General features: G+C 35.9%; 1 long non-coding RNA gene, 1 other non-coding gene and 13 pseudogenes across 2 annotated transcripts; all 15 read right to left on the bottom strand.

Moving 5' to 3' along the window:
* Positions 1-161: 161 nt before the first annotated feature.
* Positions 162-280, bottom strand: LOC122353249. The gene has a single exon (XR_006251976.1). It is a non-coding gene; the product is annotated as a 5S ribosomal RNA (ribosomal RNA).
* Positions 281-556: 276 nt separating this feature from the next.
* Positions 557-665, bottom strand: LOC122353454 (annotated as a pseudogene).
* Positions 666-941: 276 nt separating this feature from the next.
* On the bottom strand, positions 942-1,050 carry LOC122353451 (annotated as a pseudogene).
* A 261-nt stretch (positions 1,051-1,311) lies between these two features.
* On the bottom strand, positions 1,312-1,430 carry LOC122353264 (annotated as a pseudogene).
* A 275-nt stretch (positions 1,431-1,705) lies between these two features.
* Positions 1,706-1,824, bottom strand: LOC122353256 (annotated as a pseudogene).
* A 273-nt stretch (positions 1,825-2,097) lies between these two features.
* LOC122353452 lies at positions 2,098-2,206 on the bottom strand (annotated as a pseudogene).
* Positions 2,207-2,482: 276 nt separating this feature from the next.
* On the bottom strand, positions 2,483-2,601 carry LOC122353313 (annotated as a pseudogene).
* A 261-nt stretch (positions 2,602-2,862) lies between these two features.
* On the bottom strand, positions 2,863-2,971 carry LOC122353432 (annotated as a pseudogene).
* Positions 2,972-3,246: 275 nt separating this feature from the next.
* Positions 3,247-3,365, bottom strand: LOC122353265 (annotated as a pseudogene).
* A 273-nt stretch (positions 3,366-3,638) lies between these two features.
* LOC122353387 lies at positions 3,639-3,757 on the bottom strand (annotated as a pseudogene).
* A 261-nt stretch (positions 3,758-4,018) lies between these two features.
* On the bottom strand, positions 4,019-4,137 carry LOC122353278 (annotated as a pseudogene).
* A 260-nt stretch (positions 4,138-4,397) lies between these two features.
* On the bottom strand, positions 4,398-4,516 carry LOC122353285 (annotated as a pseudogene).
* A 3,022-nt stretch (positions 4,517-7,538) lies between these two features.
* Positions 7,539-7,657, bottom strand: LOC122353381 (annotated as a pseudogene).
* Positions 7,658-9,404: 1,747 nt separating this feature from the next.
* LOC122353415 lies at positions 9,405-9,523 on the bottom strand (annotated as a pseudogene).
* A 9,371-nt stretch (positions 9,524-18,894) lies between these two features.
* LOC122353063 lies at positions 18,895-20,630 on the bottom strand. The gene is made up of 4 exons (XR_006251957.1): positions 20,569-20,630; positions 19,836-20,008; positions 19,703-19,747; positions 18,895-19,620 (listed from the first exon to the last, which is right to left on the bottom strand). It is a non-coding gene; the product is annotated as an uncharacterized LOC122353063 (long non-coding RNA).
* Between the last annotated feature and the right edge of the window lie 1,751 nt (positions 20,631-22,381).

Below are 22,381 nucleotides of genomic sequence, written 5' to 3'. Positions count from 1 at the left end.
TAAGAGCATTAGTTAAGTAGTTAAAAACAGTCAAACTCTGTTTAAAGAACAGCTACTTTAAAGGCAATTGAATTAAATAAGCAGTAAGGGAAAGCAAAAGCTGGTCAAACTTTGGCCACGCTAAGGGCCAGTGTATTAGATAAGTAGTGAAAAAACTCAAAAACTTACAGCACCTGGTATTCCTAGGCAGTCTCCCATCCAAGTACTAACTAGGCCCAACTCTGCTTAGCAGCTGAGATCAGATGAGATCAGGTGTGAACAGGGTGGTATGGCCGTAAGCGAAAGCTGCTGCAAAAAGCCCTCTATTTTAAGGTGAGGCACACTAAGTGCCATTATACTAGATAAGTAATGAATGAAATACAAAAAAATACTTCAAAATGAGCTACATTAAAGATAAGAGCATTAGTTAAGTAGTTAAAAACAGTCAAACTCTGTTTAAAGTATAGCTACTTTAAAGGCAATTGAATTAAATAAGCAGTAAGGGAAAGCAAAGAGCTGGTCAAACTTTGGCCACACTAAGGGCCAGTGTATTAGATAAGTAGTGAAAAAACTCAAAAACTTACAGCACCTGGTATTCCTAGGCAGTCTCCCAGCCAAGTACTAAGTAGGCCCAACTCTGCTTAGCTTCTGAGATCAGGCGTGAACAGGGTGGTATTGCCGTAAGCAAAAGCTGCCGCAAAAAGCCCCCTATTTTAAGGTGAGGCACACTAAGTGCCATTATACTAGATAAGTAATGAATGAAATACAAAAAAATACTTCAAAATGAGCTACATTAAAGATAAGAGCATTAGTTAAGTAGTTAAAAACAGTCAAACTCTGTTTAAAGAACAGCTACTTTAAAGGCAATTGAATTAAATAAGCAGTAAGGGAAAGCAAAGAGCTGGTCAAACTTTGACCACACTAAGGGCCAGTGTAGTAGATAAGTAGTGAAGAAACTCAAAAACTTACAGCACCTGGTATTCCTAGGCAGCCTCCCATCCAAGTACTAACTAGGCCCAACTCTGCTTAGCTTCTGAGATCAGGCGTGAACAGGGTGGTATGGTCGTAAGCGAAAGCTGCTGCAAAAAGCCCCCTATTTTAAGGTGAGGCACACTAAATAAGTAATGAATGAAATACAAAAAAATACTTCAAAATGAGCTACATTAAAGATAAGAGCATTAGTTAAGTAGTTAAAAACAGTCAAACTCTGTTTAAAGAACAGCTACATTAAAGGCAATTGAATTAAATAAGCAGTAAGGGAAAGCAAAGAGCTGGTCAAACTTTGGCCACACTAAGGGCCAGTGTATTAGATAAGTAGTGAAAAAACTCAAAAACTTACAGCACCTGGTATTCCTAGGCAGTCTCCCATCCAAGTACTAACTAGGCCCAACTCTACTTAGCTTCTGAGATCAGACGAGATCAGGCGTGAACAGGGTGGTATGGCCGTAAGAGAAAGCTGCTGCAAAAAGCCCCCTATTTTAAGGTGAGGCACACTAAGTGCCATTATACTAGATAAGTAATGAATGAAATACAAAAAATACTTCAAAATGAGCTACATTAAAGATAAGAGCATTAGTTAAGTAGTTAAAAACAGTCAAACTCTGTTTAAAGAACAGCTACTTTAAAGGCAATTGAATTAAATAAGCAGTAAGGGAAAGCAAAGAGCTGGTCAAACTTTGGCCACACTAAGGGCCAGTGTATTAGCTAAGTAGTGAAAAAACTCAAAAACTTACAGCACCTGGTATTCCTAGGCAGTCTCCCATACAAGTACTAACTAGGCCCAACTCTGCTTAGCTTCTGAGATCAGACGAGATCAGGCGTGAACAGGGTGGTATGGCCGTAAGCGAAAGCTGCTGCAAAAAGCCCCCTATTTTAAGGTGAGAAACACTAAGTGCCATTATACTAAAGTAATGAATGAAATACAAAAAAATACTTCAAAATGAGCTACATTAAAGATAAGAGCATTAGTTAAGTAGTTAAAAACAGTCAAACTCTGTTTAAAGAACAGCTACTTTAAAGGCAATTGAATTAAATAAGCAGTAAGGGAAAGCAAAGAGCTGGTCAAACTTTGGCCACACTAAGGGCCAGTGTATTAGATAAGTAGTGAAAAAACTCAAAAACTTACAGCACCTGGTATTCCTAGACAGTCTCCCATCCAAGTACTAAGTAGGCCCAACTCTGCTTAGCTTCTGAGATCAGGCGTGAACAGGGTGGTATTGCCGTAAGCAAAGCAAAAGCTGCAAAAGCCCCTATTTTAAGGTGAGGCACACTAAGTGCCATTATACTAGATAAGTAATGAATGAAATACAAAAAAATACTTCAAAATGAGCTACATTAAAGATAAGAGCATTAGTTAAGTAGTTAAAAACAGTCAAACTCTGTTTAAAGAACAGCTACTTTAAAGGCAATTGAATTAACTAAGCAGTAAGGGAAAGCAAAGAGCTGGTCAAACTTTGACCACACTAAGGGCCAGTGTAGTAGATAAGTAGTGAAGAAACTCAAAAACTTACAGCACCTGGTATTCCTAGGCAGCCTCCCATCCAAGTACTAACTAGGCCCAACTCTGCTTAGCTTCTGAGATCAGACGAGATCAGGCGTGAACAGGGTGGTATGGTCGTAAGCGAAAGCTGCTGCAAAAAGGCCCCTATTTTAAGGTGAGGCACACTAAATAAGTAATGAATGAAATACAAAAAAATACTTCAAAATGAGCTACATTAAAGATAAGAACATTAGTTAAGTAGTTAAAAACAGTCAAACTCTGTTTAAAGAACAGCTACATTAAAGGCAATTGAATTAAATAAGCAGTAAGGGAAAGCAAAGAGCTGGTCAAACTTTGGCCACACTAAGGACCAGTGTATTAGATAAGTAGTGAAAAAACTCAAAAACTTACAGCACCTGGTATTCCTAGGCAGTCTCCCATCCAAGTACTAACTAGGCCCAACTCTGCTTAGCTTCTGAGATCAGGCGTGAACAGGGTGGTATGGCCGTAAGAGAAAGCTGCTGCAAAAAGCCCCCTATTTTAAGGTGAGGCACACTAAGTGCCATTATACTAGATAAGTAATGAATGAAATACAAAAAATACTTCAAAATGAGCTACATTAAAGATAAGAGCATTAGTTAAGTAGTTAAAAACAGTCAAACTCTGTTTAAAGAACAGCTACTTTAAAGGCAATTGAATTAAATAAGCAGTAAGGGAAAGCAAAGAGCTGGTCAAACTTTGGCCACACTAAGGGCCAGTGTATTAGATAAGTAGTGAAAAAACTCAAATACTTACAGCACCTGGTATTCCTAGGCAGTCTCCCATACAAGTACTAACTAGGCCCAACTCTGCTTAGCTTCTGAGATCAGACGAGATCAGGCGTGAACAGGGTGGTATGGCCGTAAGCTAAAGCTGCTGCAAAAAGCCCCCTATTTTAAGGTGAGAAACACTAAGTGCCATTATACTAAAGTAATGAATGAAATACAAAAAAATACTTCAAAATGAGCTACATTAAAGATAAGAGCATTAGTTAAGTAGTTAAAAACAGTCAAACTCTGTTTAAAGAACAGCTACTTTAAAGGCAATTGAATTAAATAAGCAGTAAGGGAAAGCAAAGAGCTGGTCAAACTTTGACCACACTAAGGGCCAGTGTAGTAGATAAGTAGTGAAGAAACTCAAAAACTTACAGCACCTGGTATTACTAGGCAGCCTCCCATCCAAGTACTAACTAGGCCCAACTCTGCTTAGCTTCTGAGATCAGACGAGATCAGGCGTGAACAGGGTGGTATGGTCGTAAGCGAAAGCTGCTGCAAAAAGCCAACTATTTTAAGGTGAGGCACACTAAATAAGTAATGAATGAAATACAAAAAAATACTTCAAAATGAGCTACATTAAAGATAAGAGCATTAGTTAAGTAGTTAAAAACAGTCAAACTCTGTTTAAAGAACAGCTACTTTAAAGGCAATTGAATTAAATAAGCAGTAAGGGAAAGCAAAGAGCTGGTCAAACTTTGGCCACACTAAGGGCCAGTGTATTAGATAAGTAGTGAAAAAACTCAAAAACTTACAGCACCTGGTATTCCTAGGCAGTCTCCCATCCAAGTACTAACTAGGCCCAACTCTGCTTAGCTTCTGAAATCAGACGAGATCAGGCGTGAACAGGGTGGTATGGCCGTAAGAGAAAGCTGCTGCAAAAAGGCCCCTATTTTAAGGTGAGGCACACTAAATAAGTAATGAATGAAATACAAAAAAAATTTTCAAAATGAGCTACATTAAAGATAAGAGCATTAGTTAAGTAGTTAAAAACAGTCAAACTCTGTTTAAAGAACAGCTACTTTAAAGGCAATTGAATTAAATAAGCAGTAAGGGAAAGCAAAAGCTGGTCAAACTTTGGCCACGCTAAGGGCCAGTGTATTAGATAAGTAGTGAAAAAACTCAAAAACTTACAGCACCTGGTATTCCTAGGCAGTCTCTCATCGAAGTACTAACTAGGCCCAACTCTGCTTAGCTTCTGAGATCAGACGAGATCAGGCGTGAACAGGGTGGTATGGCCGTAAGTGAAAGCTGCTGCAAAAAGCCCCCTATTTTAAGGTGAGGCACACTAAGTGCCATTATACTAGATAAGTAATGAATGAAATACAAAAAAATACTTCAAAATGAGCTACATTACAGATAAGAGCATTAGTTAAGTAGTTAAAAACAGTCAAACTCTGTTTAAGGAACAGCTACTTTAAAGGCAATTGAATTAAATAAGCAGTAAGGGAAAGCAAAGAGCTGGTCAAACTTTGGCCACACTAAGGGCCAGTGTATTAGATAAGTAGTGAAAAAACTCAAAAACTAACAGCACCTGGTATTCCTAGGCAGTCTCCCATCCAATTACTAACTACGCCCAACTCTGCTTAGCTTCTGAGATCAGGCGTGAACAGGGTGGTATGGCCGTAAGCGAAAGCTGCTGCAAAAAGGCCCCTATTTTAAGGTGAGGCACACTAAGTGCCATTATACTAGATAAGTAATGAATGAAATACAAAAAAATACTACAAAATGAGCTACATTAAAGATAAGAGCATTAGTTAAGTAGTTAAAAACAGTCAAACTCTGTTTAAAGTACAGCTACTTTAAAGGCAATTGAATTAAATAAGCAGTAAGGGAAAGCAAAGAGCTGGTAAAACTTTGGCCAAACTAAGGGCCAGTGTATTAGATAAGTGTAGGAAATTATGAAATAGTGCGTGCACTTCAGTCTGCACCACAGCAGGTCCCCTCTGTCTGTATCGCCGGTGGATGTGTACCCTTGGTTCAGCGCGCTGGAAGCACAGCCTGATAAAACCACACGAGTGCCTGGGCTGCCTGGAGTGATGGATGATTCTGACAGGATAACCTAGTTGGATAGGGGCACAAAGACCACTCCAGTTGCCTGGAATGTCCTTAAACAAAGCATCACGACCACAATACCACCACCAATCAATATCAAGTCGAAACGTACAATTTTTAACACACAGAATACGTCTTAAATCCCCTACGTGGGAGCCATTCCAAGACACATTCTCCTTGTGTTGTAACGATAGGATGGTCGAACACAGATCCTCGCGAATGTTACCCACGGGGTCAGATCTGTTGGTGCTAGTTCTGTTGTAGCAAAAGGCAAACATAAAATTCTTGGGAAATCATGGCCAAATTCTTATGTGCTCTTTAACAAAAGGCAACGTTATTCTGTTAGCATTGGTACATATTGTTTCACAGGTCACTCTCTGCAGTTCGGCGTACAGTTATTCATGAATAATGCTAAGAACATTGGGTTAGGCTCTGCCTCTTTCAGATCCAAACCTCCCACTGTTAGCCATGTATTTTTTAAAGCGCGTGAAAAAGACTGACACAGACTCGCCTTTTTCCTGCTTACAGTTTGTAACTTGCGACAAATCATGGTTGGCTGATTTTATAGTCAACAAATATTTAGTTAGCTGAGCTCTCAATTTGTCCAACATCTCAGCTGAGTTATCTTTCCACTCAAACTTAACAAAAGTCCTTTTTCTGCGAATTTTTCCATCACCCTGATCTTCCACCACCTCAGTCTGTTCCATTACGTCTGATTTGGGATCTAACACCGGGAAAGCTGCGAGTAGACCCACCTCATCATATGCTTGGCCTAATTTGTGCTGTAATATAAATCGATAATCAGCACCCACCAATTGGCAATGTCGTGAACAACGAAGAAGCATTTCTACGAACACAACAGGATTCTCAAGTCCAGGAAGCATGGACATTAAATCTTTCAAAGCACTGGGGGAGGGTGGCTGCACCTCAATTCCCCTTGGCTTCGCAACCCAGACAGCAGCTACATTATCACTGTGCGGGTCAGCCTGCATTTCTGGCTTGTCGTTCTTATACTGTTCTAGAGACGGATACAACTTCTCTGGCGGAGGCGGAGGAGGAACACAAGCAGGGGCTGAAGTCGAAGGGTTAAAATACGGCGGCGGGTGGCTCCCCTTCTCGGGTAAAGAAGAAGGAGGAGGCGGAAAATGAGTAGAGCAGGTGCCTTTATCTTTTGATGGTTTTGGAACTGTTTTTAGAACAGCTTTGGCACATAAATATTCTTTTGTCATTCCAAACAAAACTCATTTTATACCATGTGTCATATCCCCCTTTCATATAATTATAATCCCACAATGGATCTCCCTGCCCACCGTAAATCATGTCATTGGCAGATTTCAAATAACTTGGGTCGAATGTCCCTTCTTTTGGGTATGTTCGCCACTGGCTATCCAGAGTCCATCCATACAAATTATCTAGGAATGGCACTGTGTAATAGCCCCAACCACATCTTTCCATCCAATCTTTGGGTGTCTCAACAGGTTCAGGTTTTGGATAGCTCTGTCCCATTATGAATACAGATCAACCAGCGTACAGACAGCAAATCTAAATCTCTTATTAGACCTGTCAGTGAGCCAACCAGTTCAAATTTAATCGAACACGAGAAGTTGACTGTGACGATGGCAATACAAATAATCAGGTAGTGAAACTATACTTTCTCTTACCTGATCAGATGTATCCCGGACGAGCCCCCAAGAACTGTAGGAAATTATGAAATAGTGCGTGCACTTCAGTCTGCACCGCAGCAGGTCCCCTCTGTCTGTATCCCTTGGTTCAGCGCGCTGGAAGCACAGCCCGATAAAACCACACGAGTGAAATCAATCTGGTTTATTCAAACAAATGCTAAAAAACATCAAGTCTGTCTTCAGCTTATATACATCGGGAAAAATAGGAGTGCACCCAAAAAGGAGGAACTTGGTCCCCAAGCCATAACATAGGAAAACATATACATACAGTATATGGTAATATTGGTTAAACTTGTTCTAACAGCTCAGCAAAACCAAATAGCCAACAAGAGGGAAAAACAGTGGGAGTGAGAACCTTGTGAAAGCAAGATACATTGTCACCTTGAGGTGGTAGAAGGGCCAGTTGCTATCTAGCCAAAACAGTTCTCTGTACGCACAAGGCATCTCTGTCGCATTTAGGTCAGAGTTCATACACACACACATAGTAGAGAAGGCATAATGTTCCTTCAATAAGTAGTGAAAAAACTCAAAAACTTACAGCACCTGGTATTCCTAGGCAGTCTCCCATCCAAGTACTAACTAGGCCCAACTCTGCTTAGCTTCTGAGATCAGACGAGATCAGGCGTGAACAGGGTGGTATGGCAGAAGTTTAAAGCTGCTGCAAAAAGCAACCTATTTTAAGGTGAGGCACACTAAATGCCATTATACTAGATAAGTAATGAATGAAACACAAAAAAATACTTCAAATTGAGCTACATTAAAGATAAGAGCATTAGTTAAGTAGTTAAAAACAGTCAAACTCTGTTTAAAGTACAGCTACTTTAAAGGCAATTGAATTAAATAAGCAGTAAGGGAAAGCAAAGAGCTGGTCAAACTTTGGCCACACTAAGGGCCAGTGTATTAGATAAGTAGTGAAAAAACTCAAAAACTTACAGCACCTGGTATTCCATCCAAGTACTAACTAGGCCCAACTCTGCTTAGCTTCTGAGATCAGGCGTGAACAGGGTGGTATGGCCATAAGCGAAAGCTGCTGCAAAAAGCCCCCTATTTTAAGATGAGGCACACTAAGTGTCATCATACTAGACAGGTAATGAAAGATATACAAAAAAAAATACTTCAAAATAAGGTAAATTAAAAGGCATTTAAAGGCAATTGAATTAAATAAGCAGTAAGGGAAAGCAAAGAACTGGTCAAACTTTGGAGCCAGTGTATTAGATAAGTAGTGAAGAAAATCAAAAAACTTACATCACCTGGTATTCCTAGGCAGTCTCCCATCCAAGTAATAACCAGGCCCAACACTTCTTAGCTTCTGAGATGAAACAAGATCAGGCGTGAACAGGGTGGCATGAACAGGGTAGTAAAGAGCTGGTCAAACTTTGGAGCCAGTGTATTAGATAAGTAGTGAAAAAAACCAAAAAACTTACAGCACCTGTTATTCCTAGGCAGTCTCCCATCCAAGTACTAACCAGGCACAAATCTGCTTAGCTTGTGAGATCAGGAGTGAACAGGGTGTGTGGGATATATTCTTTCCCTTGTGAATATGTATTACTGATGTTTTATTTTTTATATTTTTATACAAATGTTTTGTATTAATTCACTGTTTATTTTGAGTAATTTTAATCAACTATGGTATTTAAATACAAAATAGCAAATATATCTTTTAAGTAGTATGGTATTTGTGCAAGCAATATATTGTGCAAAAGAATGTTAGTTTAACAGGGAACTGTCAGCTAACGTCCCTGGCCTATGTCTGCGTGCAGAGGAGTGATAAGCAAGCTGCATGCTTGGGAGTTGAGAGGGTCAGGGGTCATGTATGTCTCTCTTCAGGTTCTATAGGTCACAGATGAAATGAGGAGGTCAGCTTTCTTGAAAAGAGGATACAACACCGAATGGGCAATGGAGTCAGATAACTCGAGGGGGTGTGAACTGAAGAGAGACGACGATAAATATTGAGAACTGCTGGAGTGTGGACACACTCTCTTGTGTGAATGAACTCAGCAGCTGATGTTTGTATCATATGCATCTGTTGAATAAATGATTTGGAATATAAAGTTATATCTCCTCTTCGATAAAAGAATGCGCATGGATTGCACAAAATAATTTGTACAACAGGTGGTATGGCCCTAAGCAAGAACTGCTGAAAAAAGGCCCCTATTTTAAGGTGAGGCACACTAAGCACCATCATACTAGATAAGTAATTAAATAAATACAAAAAAAAACTTCAAAATAAGGTACATTAAAGAAAAGAGCTTTAGGTAATTAGTTCAAAACATCCAAACGCTGTTCAAAAGATCAGCTACTTCAAAAGGCAATTGAATTAAATAAGCAGTAAGGGAAAACAAAGAGCTGGTCAAACTTTGGGGCAATGAATTAGATAAGTAATGAAAAAAAGCAAAAAACTTACAGCAACTGGTATTCCTAGCCAGTCTCCCATCCAGGTACTAACAAGGTCCAACTCTGCTTAGCTTCTGAGATCAGATGAGATCAGGCGTGAACAGGGTGGAATGGCTGTAAGCGAGAGCTGCTGCAAAAAGCCCCCTATTTTAAGGTGAGGCATGCTAAAAAAATACTTAAAAATAATGTACATTAAAGATAAGAGCATTAGATAAGTAGTTAAAAACAGCCAAACGCTGTTTAAAGATCAGCTACTTTAAAGGCAATTTAATTAAATAAGCAGTATGGGAAAGCAAAGAGCTGTTCAAACAGTGGCCACACTAAGGGTCAGCGTATTAGATAAAATGCAAAAAGGCCCCTATTTTAAGGTCAGGAAGTAGAGTTATATTTTATTTACATTTATTCATCATTAAAGAAGGGAAAAAAATTCAGTCAATCAAGATTAGATTAAACAACCTAACAAACAAAATCCCCAGCAAGGTGTTCCAGAAAGCAAGGTTAATTTACCATCTTCTAAACTCTGAACTCTTGGTTGATTAACCCAAACCTTGCTCACTCAATATATGCTGGTTCCAAAAATTAGAATTATATTGTTTGTTTGATGCTAATAAGTCATATCAATCTACTCGGAGGCAGGTTATCTTCAGAAAGACAGTTTCTATGGCTACTTTCATGCCCTGAAAGTTACCTCCATTTTTGGAACTGAACGTTGAGATTATCTGCTTGCTTACTCTTAAACATACTTGAGTATGTCACATAACCTGCTTTCTGGAACAGCCCCCAGATTCACTCATTGCTAACCAGACTGAGCTCATTTTATGTGTACAGAAGCTTTAGGTTTAGATGTTGATGTTTGATTGGTCAAGAAAACATTACAAACATTTGTTCATTGTTCACTCAAAAGCTTACGGTAGCAGATGAGCGTATAGTTTTTGATTATAACTCATTTGAAGGAAGATCGTGAAGTGGTCTTGTTTTGATTTCTTGGTGGACATTCAGCTGACACATAGCTGCAAAAACACACACACACACACACACAGATTTAATGCCTTTTTATGTTAATTCTCTGTGGTTGAAGTCACTTGTAGGTATTGTGTTTTTCTTCAATGGTGTTGATTGTTAACAGCAAACATTCATCACTAATGCTCAATAATAATTTAATTAGACATTGTTATCTGAGTTATTTTTTACTTCGGGGAGTTTGCTGTGGAAACTTTAGAGAGCATATAATTTCATCATCTAAAGTGAACACTCTTTTTAGCCCAAATAGGTCCATAATGAAAAAGAAAAGACTAAAATGATAAGTTTTAAAGAACAATGCGTTCGGGAATCTAACATAATAATAGACTGCAGATTATAGGGAAGAGTAATGCATTATGCATAAAATGTCAAACAAAGGAAAGATGTAGAACTTGTTTTGTTTAGGTGCAATAGATAATATGAATATAGGCAGAAAATGGAAGAACCGAGTAGACTCAAAGCTTTATTTGTGTGGTTTTTGTATTTGTATTTGTGTCAGAGCCTTTTGACAGTGGAATTGCTGTTTTGTTCTGGATCAATGGTGAGTGGTTTCTTTATTTGTTATTCACATGCACTAATATACCTGGCCCAAAGTGATCTAATTAGCCAAATACACGCATTAGCCAGGTACATGTGAACCAGCCATCTTTTCAGCTCATCCAGGAATACACTATGATTATGAATGTAATTTGATACTACAACTGATCGCACACCAAACTCAACAGAGCCCGTTCCATTCAGTCTGTGTTTACAGTCATTTAATGATCATTAAGATCACAGCATTTAAAGTCATAAGTGAGTTCAGTCCAGTCTTTCAAAACTAAACAAGCATGCTTTGTGGAAGCATGGATGCATGATTTGTTTCATATTTTGTTTAACTAATAGTTATTTTCACCTGTTAGGTTGTAGGCAACTGATTTCAATGACATATTATTCTTTGTGTTTCCAGTCTTTCCAAAGAGACTCAGAAATAGAAGTTAAGAATCAAAACGGAGTCACCAAAACAACACCGGCGGCAGAATGCACATTGAACTGAAATGTCTGTGTCGAACGTAAACCAAACTGAAAATAAATCAAAGTGAACAAGGAAACTGAATCATACAAAGGTAATAAAATATGAAATTCTATATGTTTGTGAAACTAACAGAATGAGTTTAACATTCTAGAACTTAACTTAAAAAAAAAAACTATAAAATGATTTCACCATAATGCTTTGATAACGAAAAAATGCTTTCACAGGGTGGATTATGAAAAACCTATATATAAAAAATAACAATGATTTTTATTGGAATCAGGCCAGCTCATGATGACTAACTTATTAAATAAAAACAGAAAACAGCAGTGACCTCTTTGCTTTCTTCAGAGGTGGAAACCCATTCAATCATAACTCTATTTAGAGAGGGACAAAATGTTCTTTGAATAGAGTTAGTTTTACTCTGCAGAGTTTTCTGTGTAGGGGCGCAAAAATGCTTTGTTGTATTTATTTAGAAATAGTTTTGGTAATAGTTGTAATAAATGTTTACTAGGACTGAAGCTACATGGCTTGGTAAATGTTTTATTTGCCAGAATAAAGGTTGATAATTGCTGGACGAAAACTAGATTTCTTAAACTAGTTTGTCATGCATTTCTTGATTTCAATACATTTACAGGCAAATCCTAGTATTTTGAATTTGCGATTAACGCGATTAAAATCGATCGATAGCACACATTTTAATAGAGCGTAACTGTATAACTTCGCATACAATGACCCAGATCTGGATGATCATTTAGATAATTTGTGATGTAAATACTGCTAATATTTATCATTTATAATTGATAACTAAAAACTATTTGGCTGTCATTAATGGAACATATTATAAGTAGCCTGTACTTTGCTCTGAACTGCATTATATTTTCTGTGCGCTGGATTAAAAACAAAAGAACAAAATGTCTGATTTTATTGGTCTCTTCTCTGCTTTCTCATCAATTGCTTCATGAAACTCCTCCTTGAATTCTGAGGTAAGCAGGTAGAACCAATAAAAGTGAAAGCAAACACACACTGCAGCTTTTCATCTGCAAGGAAAGCATTTTTTTAAGGTAAGTACATTTTTGAAGTTTCTGGTTTAAAACCCTGATTCAAATATGCATACCCTGCTATTTTATGTAAAATTAATGCTGAAAAAGCAATGTCATTAGGCTCAGTTATCCATTGTACATATTTTATAAACTGTAATAAACAACAATAAACGTGAATTAAGATAATTTTTATTTGAGATTATTATTTTCTGTCATTTTTTCTGCGTGGCACATATATTTGTTTTTATGATTTAAAAAATGTTTTGCCTCTTGAGTTTTTAATTTTCCCTTTTAATTTCATTTGAACTGTAATCCCTCGGCTCAGACTGACAATGGATGTAAAACTCCCTCCTCCCCCCTCCCCGTTCACAATTTAGTTTAGTTTTGTTTTGATTTGTTTTGTTGCGGATCTGTTAAATTGGAACATGGAACATTTGCAGTCTTTGTGCTCCTGTTGAAAGACTCCTGTTGAATCCTTTTCAATTCTTCGCCCTCTTCTTTAGTTTTACCTTTTGATCAACAGATGTGTCATGATTTAATGACCAAGTTTTTTGATTTCTTTAACATGTTTGTCTAGTTATTAAGTTTTTTTTTTTTTTTTTTTAAATAGGGGGGCAGTTGCATAAAAGGTTTTGACTAGTCTTAAACGTTCTATTATAGTTTTTTCCTTTTAAGGTGGGTCAAACTTTGACTTAAATTTAGTTACATATAAACTTGAATACAAAATATAAGAGCAATTCCCCCTTGGCTAACTGTTAAGTGGTGAAACTAGTTTCATAAGATACTGTTTTAACAGGGTGTTTTCACAACTGTCTTGTTTGATTTGATTTTTGGTTCATTTTTGTGAAGCACTCCTGTTCAAGAATGAGATGGCAAGCACATCCTGTTAGTTTTATTTATTAAAAACACATTTTCTTGATGTCACAAGTGCACGCAAATAAAACCAGACCATTTACAGTTCAGAATAATGTATCATTCTTACCTTTATTAGCAACAATTACAGTATATTTAATTTGTTTCCATTCAGTTCTCCCAACTTCAAAATACATTTAAACTGTTTGGTTTTGTTTTGATTTTACATTTTTGTGGTGTTGCATATAGTATATGCTTGTCTATTGCTTTTGTATGTGTAATGGCTGTGAATTTGCCTTGTTTTTGCAGGCCTTATACTTTTCTGAAAAGAAAGATAAGTTTCTAATATGAGTCTCAATCAGAAGACAAAAAAGGGATGTTCTCAGTCCCGGAGTTCTCCTGATCCCAGCGGTGTGTCTGTAGAGAGTGACAGATCCAAAGATTCACCTGTGGGTTTCAACAATGAAGCAGAGAATAAAAATACTGTGTGAGTAAAACATGTACATGTATACATATTGGTTTGTCATGTATTGTTTCTTTAAAAAGCGGAGAAAACTAAAAATAACAGTCCTAACAAAACTACTACAAATTGTACTACTAATAGCAATATAAAACGCACTTAGATTAATAAGCTCCTGGGTTCATGAATATTAATCACATTGTCTGCATTCGTTTAAATTGATTTGCTGAAATCAAAACAGGGACAAACATAGTTGAGCCCCTGCCAATGATATTGGGCAGTTCTTAAAAGCTTTTTTTTTTTTTTTTTTTGTCAAAATTAAAATAACTAAAAGCAAAACAAAGAACAACAAACAACTGTGGACAAGATACACATAGAACAATGAAGGGTAATGATAGCTCATTTAGGCTGTAAAAATATTGGTACGGTTCCAGATAGCAACATATTGTCCGCCTAGATCTGTCCAACATCTAGTATGTGAGGAATGATGATCTTGCCCATATGTAGTGTTGAATGATAGCACTTGGGCAGACTGCTTCTGTGTGCCAGATATAGGAAAAAGCTGGCCATAGCAATGCTATATGTCAGCCAAGAACAAAGAAATAAACCACACTGGACCTTATCTGGGCCACAAAATCTGCTGGAGTCCTCTGAGGCTTAATAAACCCATTAACAAGCAGAATCACTGAAGAAAATAACAGAAAATAAGAGACAAACAGAAACTCAACAGCCACAGCCTTAGACAAATTCAACTGAAGATAAAAGACATTAAATCTCTGAAGATCTCAGAGATATACACACAATTATAATTAACTGCTGTAGCAGAATTAACATTCCCATCAACTTATCTTATCATGTGGTTGTAGTATGAATGCACAGAGAAAGAGTAAACATAGAGATACTTTAATGCAGTGGATCTCAATTCCAGTCCTGGGAACCCCCTGCTCTGCCCATTTTGCATGTCTCCCATATTTAACACACTTGGATGAGATTGTCACGATAATGAAAACAGGAGGATTCAAATGCGGTGCAATCAGTCTCTTTTTACTGACACATTTTCTTTCTTTTTTATGTCTATTTAAGCTGTCACAGCAGACTTTCAGTTCACCAGTATGTTTGTGTAGAGAAGTGGATCTCAAATCAAGTCCAGTAAATCCACACTCTTCACATCAGACATTTGTAGTTCTTCCTTAATTAACAAATCATATTTTATATATACGACACATGATTCAAATGATAATTTCTTTAGGTTAAAGTTCACAAAACTGAACTATTTTAGAAAAGAGTAAGCTTTAATATGACTGCTTTGTTCAACAATACATTTGTATCTGTTTTTTTTTTTTTGTTTCTTTCTTTCTTGCATTGCATGTATGACTATTTAGCTTATGTTCTTTTGTTTTGTTTTGTTTTTTATTGTTGTGGCATTTCTAATCTAAATTACTGTTCTATTTGATATTTGATCAACAATATATTTCTATATCTCTTATTAAATTGCCATTTTCAGTTCATATAATTCATGAGTTATGTCTTCAGTGTTGACAAGCAATTTTGACCATTCATTACTCTCAGCAAACATATTTGTGTGCTCTCTAACGCCCTTAGCACCGCAATGTCTTCAGTTGTTGTTTGGACTTCTGATTATATAATGTATTATATAATTTATTTATTTTAACGATTGGACCTCTACATGATTAGACCTTGTAATAATATAGTATAATTAATTTTGTATTATTAATTTTTCACCCACCCTGTAAATAACGTATCAAATTATATGTAGGGTTCCTTACACATGCTTATAAGGCCCTGGGCTTACTTGATTATTGCATACATGTGGTATAAGTTGTTCTTGATTTTTTAATAGAATAATTTTAGTAGGAATGTTTTTGATGAATCATGATTTATTCGTGAAAACATCTGTATGCACATTTCACAAAAAACTTGCCTGTACACATGTTTAGTAAATGAGACCCAATGTCTCGTTTTCAGAAAAATCAAGTCAAAATTTTAGTAATGTTTTGCTTACAACAAGCAAAATAATCTTATTTCCGAATAGAAAACTGTTTTGTTTTTGTTTTTTTGAAAATAAGACAATTATTGTCTAAAAAAAATTCTACTTGATCCGAGAAATGTTAGATATTTGGCAGGAAACAAGACAAGAAAATCTAAACTTGAAAAGCATTATAGTGTTGCTGCCGTGTTGATTTATTATTAAGTTACAATAAAAAATGCACACCTGAGCCAAAGTTTAGTAGTGTTGTTTCTGTATTTAGCATCTGTACTGCACCTTTGATTCTTAGCTCATATGGTGTTTTTTTTTTAATTGTGTACTTTTTCAGGTATCTAACCAAAGCATCCCAAGCACAGCCAGAAACACAGTAATAGTGATGAAGTAAAGAACCAAGAAGGTCACATCTATGATTATTGTCACTCTCGTCCAGCACAGAGATCTCTTCTCTCTCTGGTTTTGTTGAACTGCAGCACAACACTCAGTGAGGGTCTGCTTCAGAAGGTCAAGTGTACGAGACTGTTCTTCACTCTGATCTGTAATTGAGTCTGGAGAGCTCTGCAGGTCTATGAGCAAGAAAAAAGCAAATCATGTCTCTGAATAAATATTGCATTTTGTGGTCTGCATAGTCTCATAAATGTACTTTTTTAATCTTTGCCGATACTCCGTTACAGAAAAACAAATGGAAACAATGTTTTCTTTTATATGCAATAATGCAGTTTCACATGTGGCAGTTTCTGTGTCAGAATTAAATCAATGAGGCTTATTATGAAATTAGTATTTAAATTTTTATCTCACCCATTGCTATGGTCACCACTATCGTACATATGCAAATGTGAAATAATCATTTCTGTGACCGGTGTTTGCACGAGTAGAAATGTCGTGGAAGTTTTACCAATAAAACTTAAATTATAAAGTGAAAGTATTAAATACCATCTTGACCAGCAGCCATTGTTTCTACTTTTATCTTCTCAGCTCCTTTAGGCTTCAGAAAATTCACAAGGATGGTGATCCCGATAAGAATGAAGATCCCACTGCAGTAAATCCCTTTAAAAACAGTAAACTGAAAACTTTTTGAGCTAATATGTCATTTAAAGGTACTGACATGTACTCTTTATGCGTAAATGAACTACAAAGGTCTACCTTTTAAGCATGTTTATATAATGTATTATTATAAGTTTAATTTGATGTGAGAAGTATTTTCAACTGTTCTGTCTTAAATCCTTAAATTCTATTTCATTTTCTGAGGATACTCTAAGTTTAATGCATATCATTTGATCCCTGATTTCATCTGAGATTTGCATTCCTAAAATAATTAAGGTCCATGTCAAACTTACCAATCAGTGGGATTTTATCTGCTGTAGAGGGCAGGGTGTCAATAAGAATCAACAGAAAAACAGAAACAGACAGCAGTAAAGTCACTTTAAAGCTCAGCTTGTCTGCTCCACTTGCGTCTATGAAGAAGGATGTCACGTCCAGCACAAGGAAGACAAATACTGGTATTATGATGTTTAAGACATAGAGTAGAGGTCTCCTCTTGATGGTGATCTGCCATACAGACAGAGACTAAAATTAGCATTTTAATGAACTTAATGCTGTCAGTGTAAATAATATTACAGCAATAAATAAACAAAATTACAGTTGAAGTATACCAGTTAAAAAGGAAATCCATTAAGGTCACTTATTTCCATTGGTAATAATTTATAATTGTTATAAATTACATATATTTTTAAATAAAATATATATATTTGAATTTGTAAACATAAATATTGTTTTTTTTGTTTGTTTTTTTTATTTTATTTAGTTATAAAATGTTTTTTATTATTGTATCTATGTATTTAGTATTTTCTTGTATTTAGTATTTTCTTTACCTGATATATCAGCTGATCCATTTTTATCAGCCCAATGATACTGACTGTAGACTTGGTCACGTTTATATCGATGAGCTCCCACTCTCCCTGGGCTTGAAAGGTCTTCTTTGACTCGATGGTCAGCGATGTGGCATTACTAAATTTACTAATTGTAATTTCCTCAGCTGTGGGAACACACATTAAACTTGCTTTTTATATTGAAGTCAAATCGTTTAGAAGAATAATCCACGTTATTCGTTTTTAAAACTGATTCATACTTGTGTACGCTGTAGATTGCAGTGTTATGTTGCAGGTGTGGCTGTCAAAGGGGAACTTATAGAGATCCATCTTACAAGCCGTCATCAGAGACAAATTGTCAGATGAGGCAGTTAAGCCAAGATGGATCAACCTCAGATATGGAGAATCCTTTGTGCCAAAATCTGACTTGATGCTAAACGGATAAAACATAATTTTACACCGACACCATGTATTCAAATTAAAAGTAAGTTGCAAGATCATGTAATGTCAGGACGTCCAATCCTGTTCCTGTGAGGCCACTATCATGCTGAGTTAAGATGCAGTTGTAATGATTTACATCTGAGCCAGCTAATCCTCCTTCAGGAAGTGAGGTTTCATATATAACTAAAACATTTAGCTTTTTGCTTGTATGTCCTACAAAGGCCATTTCTACGGTAGGCCTACTCTGAGGACACTCTTCAGGATTACTAAAAAGGTGTTTTGGCGCAGGCTGCAGAAAATGGACGTTGGTCCTCCAGGAGAAGGATAGATCATCCCTAAAGAAGTTATTAAAGAAAGTCATTCTGGTGTAAGACTATGGCAAGCCAAATTAGCTTTTAAGATATCCATCATTAGTCAGCATAATTTCATTTCAAGCTGTGCCTGGTCACCACTGATCACTTGTTCAATGGTGACTTCAAATGTGTGAAAATGTCCTTAAATGCTTCAGTATTTTAATACCCTGTGGAAACATAAAATCATGTTCATTACAAAATCATTAAACACTCTACAGCGGAAGAATGTTTTCTGTCACATTTTGAGACAATTTAAAAAATATAATAAAGACAATATGCGGTCATTTCAGGAACACTGTTTGGTAAGTGTTTTATTCTAGAGAGAACTTAAGAACAATAACTATAGGACAGGCTTAAAATCTTGCTCACACTGTTAAAAGTTTGTTGTAAATTTGACAGTATCTTACTGTACATATTACAGTAAAATACTGTTCAAATGTTTAAAACAGCACACAACCTTGTTGAAGTTAGCCGCCATTTCAAATGTTTAAAGGATGTTCCATAGATGTTCTAAGAACATTTTCTCCCAACATGATAAGAACATTTTGAAAGCATTCTACAAGCAACGTATACATTTTTTGTGCTAACCTTTAGAGAACATGATTAAAGACCAGATCATATTGAACAAACATTCTATTAATGTTATTAATGTTGCAAGAATGTTCGCCAGACTCTTCAAATGTTAGCTAAAGTTACAAGAATGTCTCCTGGTAGCTGGGCACTGCTACTTTTGATATTGTCAGCTGTTAGTTTAGTTTATGAAGGTGCCTCATTTCTTTTCCTATTTATGAATTATATCTTCAGATATTGTATTTTGATATTAATGAGAGTTGATTGTGGTCCATGTCTGAACAAACAGATCAGATTATATATAAACCACAACATTATAATGTAAACTATCAGTCTTAAGGATTGGAGCTAATTTTTGTGCATTAAAGAAAGCTTCTGAATCATTTTTTATCTTTCATTTTCAAATGTCTTTACCTTTATTGAATCCATTATTTTGCAAGCTTTCCGAATAGACAAATAGACAAAATAAAAGTCATTTTTTATACCTTTCTATTATATCAATGTCTGGGGTCCAAAACATATTTTTAGGGGCTGCAAATGTCTCCATTTCACAAAACAATGTTTTATCCCACTGCATGTTTGGATTTGGCCAGGCCTAAAAAGTTGCATGACATTTAGAAAAGAAACTCTATGCTTGAAAAATATGTAAATTAAGTACAAAATAAGAATATACATACAGTTATAATTTTGACTTGTATCGTGAGGCTCTGGTCTTTTTCATTCTGCAGATAAAAAGAAGCACCTAAAACATAATACTAAAATTGCTTGACATACCATAATGACCCAATGAGAAGAAAAATCATGCTGTACCACTTCTGTGATGGAGGTCACATACAGGTCTACGTAAATTTCGGCAAGCTTGTCCATTTATAACAAGGGCCACATCCTGGTAATCTGAATGTCAGTCTTGTCCAAGCCGAGATGTCTGAAAAGTTCATTTTTAGCTTTAGTCTTGTCGCAGTTATCAGCATCAGACACCCAACCTGAGCACAGGAGACACTCATCAGAATATATTCTCCAAGCACACAGTGAGAGAAGAGAAATTCATTTAAATATTCATTCCTGTACATTTCATACTATTTCCTTATAGGAGGTAACTCCAAATAAATATTTTTGTTTTTGTTTGTAGAATGCAAGCATTTATAGCATTACTTCATTTGGTACTTTTTTTTGTACCTGAGTGCAGAAGACGATAAAAATTGTAATAGTGAAAAATTTTAAATGCTAAAAATATTCAATACGTTTTTAAAGTTAAAATACTTTAGTTAAAGAAAAAAGCTAACATGAAATAACAATATGCTACTATTAATTTGTACATTTACTGATAATGTATTAGCAATTAAAGAAAACGCATTGGCTATATTATAATAATATCTATATATATTTTAATAAATCTATATTAACAAATGCTACAGCATTTTGCCATTCACGATGCCCAATGATAATAATTTACAATAGCTAATGAGTTGGTGTTACTTATTTTATTATTGTAAATTATTGTCATTTAAAAAATAAGAAGAAGATATAAATAAACATCACTTACCCACTGATGCAAGAAAAAACATTAGACGGTGCAGATGCATGACCAACTGTGAAACACTTCTGCTGTAAGATTGGACAGATGACAGTCTTTTGCTCATATTTATACGCTGTGATCAACACCAAACCCATCCCCACGTTAATAACACACTAGAGCGAAAGAATGAACGGCAACAGCTAAAAACAGCACACAAAGAGTTAACGTGCTAATCACTGCATCAGAAACTAGACATTTATTGCCTTGTAAATAAAGCAACGTCAATACTTCTTGGTCTTTTCTTGGTTAAAAAGATCAACAATAAAGAACCCAACCAAAGCAAAAACTTACCTTCAGAATACCTTTAGCCCAATGGTAGCCAACAGAAACCCTTTATATCACCGGTTCAATCGACCTTTAAACACTAATAGATCACCCCCTATTTCAGCATGTGCAAAACTACATGAATTAATACTTTATTTCAACATTTACAAGTTCACAATACATTTTTCTATCATGTGCAATGCGATTTCACAGTAAGTTTACAATAAACTACTGGCAGCAGGTGTGCACTCGAATGTGTGAATGACGTTTTCTTTTTTATTATCATTGAATTTTAGATGGAAATCAAAACCCTCAATTACATCATGACTTTTCTGTCACGCAGGTGGACAAGATGAGCCAGTTCCACCGTAATTTAGCCTAGTTCATTCAAACTAAATGTGTTGAGGAACAAATTAGACCTCTAGTTATTTTACTCTTACACAAACAAAAATGCACAGTATGTGGAAAGTGTGTTTTTGCACCTTAAACCACATAAACTAATTGCATTACACCAAATACACAAAGTAATGCTATTTTAACAGCATCGTATGACCACTTTAACAAAAGAGCAACACAGAATCTATTAACAACAAAGAGATAGTAGTCAAACACACACAGACTTTAAGAAGCAGCATATGAATCCCAACAATGGGGATAATATCCACTCATGAACACGTTTTGTATGTTCTGCTACCAAGCATGTACTGTATAGTGACAAACTTTTAACATAACCATTGTTGAGTTTCACGGGCAGACGTCTGTGTTCATCTAACTGTTAAAGTAATGCACAATATGTTTTTAGAATCTTTCATAATAACCAAAGTAATCAAATTGTTAATAAATTGCGTCTATGAAAAAAGTGAGTCTGACATATGACTACTCAGAGTATATTATTTCCTTTTTGGTTTTTCATTACACGTTGTGTTATGAGAACAAAGACCATAACTATCTGAGCAAGCATCTCACTTCAAAAAACTGCATTCATGTCACGTAGCCTTCTTCCTTGTTTCTAGTTTAAATAAACAAATGAATACATATTTTCATTAACTTTTAAGGAACACAGAAAAGAGTGTGTGTAATACGACTCGTATGAATCATAAGCTTTTTTTTGTTTTGTTTTTAATGCAAAACAAACTCTTAATAAGAACTGGAAGTCAAGGTTCAAGGTCCCAACGCTGTTCTCGATGACGGTGACTTCAAACGAATCTTTTATTTTTAATAAAACCTCCACATCTCATTACATTTCAGTACTTTTTTGATAACTCATAAAGGGTTAAGGACTTAAAGTTAAATTAAGTGACTAATTAAATGATAATTGTGCATTAGTGATGAACAGCTGCTGTTATTGAGCATTACAGGGGATGATGATGGTGATGTTTTATTGGCTAAAATGATGCCACAGAGACCAGTGTTATTTGGTGTTTCTGACATTCAGCTACTTTTAAACAAATGTCACCATAATACTTCAACATTGAAACAATAGCAAAAACAAACAAACAAAAACAACTCCCAAAAC

This window comes from Puntigrus tetrazona, chromosome 10 (assembly GCF_018831695.1).
Source record: "Puntigrus tetrazona isolate hp1 chromosome 10, ASM1883169v1, whole genome shotgun sequence".
In the NCBI taxonomy this organism is placed as follows: domain Eukaryota; kingdom Metazoa; phylum Chordata; class Actinopteri; order Cypriniformes; family Cyprinidae; genus Puntigrus; species Puntigrus tetrazona.
Note: the sequence above shows the minus strand (reverse complement) of the source record. Positions and strands in the feature narration are given on the sequence as shown.